The sequence below is a fragment of the Triticum dicoccoides genome, chromosome 4A, assembly GCF_002162155.2.
Source record: "Triticum dicoccoides isolate Atlit2015 ecotype Zavitan chromosome 4A, WEW_v2.0, whole genome shotgun sequence".
Classification (NCBI taxonomy): Eukaryota; Viridiplantae; Streptophyta; class Magnoliopsida; order Poales; family Poaceae; genus Triticum; species Triticum dicoccoides.
The window spans coordinates 614,870,579-614,874,933 of record NC_041386.1 but is presented as its reverse complement, the minus strand read 5'-3'; positions in this window follow the sequence as shown (position 1 = coordinate 614,874,933).

The following is a 4,355-nucleotide window of genomic DNA, read 5'->3' as shown; positions in this document are numbered from 1 at the left end:
GTGGCCGCACTCCTCCCCTGCTCGCGTTGTTCTGGCCTGCTTCTCCCCTGCTCGCCCCGCCGTGGCGCCGCCCGCGCTCCTCCCCTGCCCACCGCCGCCCGTGGCCGTGGCCGCCCCGCCCCGCCGTGGCTGCGCTCCTCCCCGCCCACGCCGCCGTTGTGGTTGTGGCCGCACCCGCGCCCCGCCGCCCGTGACCGGCTGGCATGCGCACGCGAGGAGGCCGGCAGCGGGCACACGCGAGAAGGCTAGTGGCTGGCGCACGTGAGGAGGCCGGCGGAGGCCAAGGCGCACGAGACACTTTTCAGCGCGCGTGGGAAGTTCAGCACGCCGGAGCTCACGCCTCAAATATACAGCTTCTAGTCCAGTTTCTTCTGGCGCGCTGAACATTTTTTACAGCGTGCTCTATTATGCAGCGTCCGCTGGAGTGCTATTTTTGAACCCGCGCGCGCTAAACTTGCGATTTTTTGGGCGCGACGCTAATATAGGGCGTCTGTTGGAGATGCTCTCAGGATGACTTGTCTGATTTACTCTGAATGTGTATATTATCTACTAGTACAAGAGTAACTATGTTGGACACCTGCTGCTCATTGTTCCTTGAGTTAAAATGGTGGCACTCTGTCGTTAAATCTGATGAGTGCCTTCATAATTGTCATTGGCAGCTTTCCTCTAATTACAGTCATGATATTACAGTGTGAATCGCTCTGTGAGGAATCTGTTTTGTCTGGCATCCGGGCATAGGAATATATTCATTAGCCTGGAATGCTCTGAATTTCTGAGGGCAATGATGGTAGATTTGGCAAATGGAAACATGCTGCCGTTTCAGGCATAAGATTTGAACATGCTAGAGGCCAGATTCACCAGTGTTGCCTGTGGCTTAAATGGGTAGTGTGTGGCAGTGGCAGGAGCAGTGTGTCATAGGTGCAGCGCATAACTGAATCCAGATCTTAGCATTGAGAATGTCAGGCACTCTATGAAATTCAAGAGACAAACTAGGAGTAGAGTATCGCTAAGCACTCTGTCAATTTAAGTTCAATTCAACACGGACATTTTTCAGGACCCGGGAGCTAAAATTAAAGGTTACCCGATCAATTCGGAGAGGAAGAGAAGCACCGGAGCAGCTGAGCAGTGCGAGCAGGGAGCTCGACCCGGCGCTCCTCAGCGGAACGGCGGACGCAGCTCGGGCAGGGGCCGCAGGTCGGATGGGGAGGGCACTCACGCCTGCTCGCACCGCCGACGGGGGAGAGGTGCCCTGGACGGCGCGGTGGCGCGGAGGCCGGGCAGGCCAACAGCAGACATGTGGGAGGGGCAGGGCGGCGCCGCGGCGGCCTGGCCGTGCGGCTGGGCGGCGGTCGGGGACTCGGCAGGGGAGGCACGGGGGCGCGCCTATATCTCGCCTTCAGCGAGTCTGGCTTCGGACTCGCTGAAACCAGATTCGCTGAAGCGGGCGAGCAACCTGGGCAGGCCCACGAGCACGGGATGCCACAGCCTCTTTTTCCTGTTGTTTTTTACGTTTTCTGTTTTACCTTTTTTGTACTTTTCTTTATACTTTACAATATTCTAAATATATATATTAAAAAACAATCTTCAAAAAACATTTAAAAATTGTTGAACAAGTATTCAAAAAATATTAAACCAGTATTTGAAACAATGTTGATCACGTATATAAAAATGTAGAACAAGTATTTGAAAGAATGTTGATCATATATATAAAAATGTTGAACAAGTATTTGAAAAAATGTCGATTATGTATTGAATAATGTTCTTCAGGTATTTGAAAAATATTAAACAAAGATTTTGAAAAATCTTAAGCAACTATTTTAGAAAATGTTGATCATGTCTATAAAAATGTCGAACAAGTATTTGTAAAATGCTAAAAAAGCATTTGAGAAGATGTTGATCATGTATATAAAAATATTTTAAAAAATTTGAACAACTATTTAAAAAATGTTGAACAAGTATTTGAAAACTATTGAACAACTAACTAAAAAATATTATTGACATATACAAAAAATGTAGAATTAAAACCCAAAAAACAAGAGAAATGAAAAACAAAAAACAAAAAAGAATTAAAATAAAAACAAAGAACAAAAAAACTGAAGAAACAAATGCAAAAACATGAAACATAGGAGAAGCAAAAATAAAAGAAAAAATGGAGAAACCCGCAAAAAACCCAGATAAAACGGTGGAGAAAATTGGCTCTTTTATTACATTAATTAGGTTGCGTCCTACATTACATCATGAACTCAACACACAGCAGAGTAGCTAGCGTCCCCATCTCCTATCGAGGAGATCTGGGTTTGATTCCCGGCTGCGCTTCATTTTCTCCCATTTTCATGTGCTATTTTTATTAGATACGCACGCACGAATGAGCTGGCCCAATACGACGCGATGGAGGGAAAACCTTCAACGAGAGTAAACTACCGGCTCGCTTAAAGCGAGAAATAGTCGCCGCGCAGGCTCAGGGTAAGAGCAGCAAGGACACAGAGGCTATATCTGGCTTACAGCCAGTTTTCCTCTTGAATCATTTTCAACCCCGCCACAGCAATGGGTCGCCCTATTTTTCGTCTGTTTTCTCTGTTCGTTGTTTCCGATATGATAAGATAGCAACCACGTACTGGTTTCTTCCGGCATTTTCTTTTTCTTTTTGTCGTTTTGTTTAATTCTTTCTTATGGCTTTCTCTATTTCTTCAGTGCTTTTCTTCAGCTTTATGGTTTCTTTTTTCACCAGTTCTCTTTCTTTCTTACAAGGTTTTGATAGGGTTTTTTTTCATATTTATTTGTTTCTTCCACGGGTTTCACTGTTTTTCTTTTTTCTTTGTCTTTCGTTCTTTCTTTCTCGGTTTCATGTTTTTTTCTTTTTCGGTTTCCTTTCTCCGCTTTTCTTTTTTCTCATGTTTTCATTGGTTTTCTTCTTTTTCTTTGTTTCTTTCTCAGTTTTTGAATACATGCTAAACATTTTTATATACCTATTTTAAATATTTTTCAAATGCTTGATTAAGATTTAAAACTTTTTCAAATGCAAGATTAACTATTTTTTATTACATAGTCAATATTTTTTCTATATAGATTTAGCATTTGTTTTTAAAGTATGATTAGCATAGTTCAAATACAAGTTTCACATTTTCTGAATACAATTAAATTTTAATTTTTTTAATACATGGCCTATATTTTTTCTATACATGTTCAACATTTTTTCAAATGCTTGATTAATATTCTCCAAATACACGTTAAAAAGATTGTATACATGGTCAAAAACATTTATACACTTTTAGCATTTTTAAATGACATCAACCTTTTTTGAATATTTGTTTAATTGTTTTCAAATGCTTGATGAACATTTCTAAATTTCATGATCAACCTCTTTCACACACATTGTATATTTTGTGCATACATGAGAAAAAAAATCTTTATACACATTTAACATTTTTCAAATACTTGGTTATTTTTTTTTTCAAAAATATTGTTGGAAAATCTTTTTATATTCTTTTTTGAAAAGGAGGTTGAACCCCCAGCCTCTGCATCAATCGATGCATGCAACTATTTTTATTAATTATTTAACAAAAATCCGACAAAAAACATACATCAAACCACCTGAAGCCGCCACTCACACCTACAAATTCAATATGTGTAGTGTCCTCACTCCCCATCACCTAGATCCGGAGGCACCACCGATCCATCTGCATAACGTATTAGGAGTCTACACCCGGTGCAACAAACATAAAGCATGTACCGTATGCACACGTTTTAGAAGCCGCCACCACCATCAGACCCTTAACCCATCTCTAGGAAGGAGATCCGCATCATCCTTGCCAGGCCGGCCATCCGTCGCCGCCGCCATGGCATCAGAGAGCACCATTGCCCTTCGCTTGTCCATCCCGTCACATCTATCGCCGAGACTCAGTTGCACCTTGCCGCCAAGATCCACTGTCATCGACATGATTGAAGGAAATATGCCCTAGAGGCAATAATAAAGTTATTATTTATTTCCTTATATCATGATAAATGTTTATTATTCATGCTAGAATTGTATTAACCAGAAACATAATACATGTGTGAATACATAGACAAACAGAGTGTCACTAGTATGCCTCTACTTGACTAGCTCGTTGATCAAAGATGGTTAAGTTTCCTAGCCATTGACATGAGTTGTCATTTGATTAACGGGATCACATCATTAGGAGAATGATGTGATTGACTTGACCCATTCCGTTAGCTTAACACTCGATCGTTTAGTATGTTGCTATTGCTTTCTTCATGACATATACATGTTCGTATGACTATGAAATTATGCAACTCTCGTTTACCGGAGGAACACTTTGTGTGCTACCAAACGTCACAACGTAACTAGGTGATTA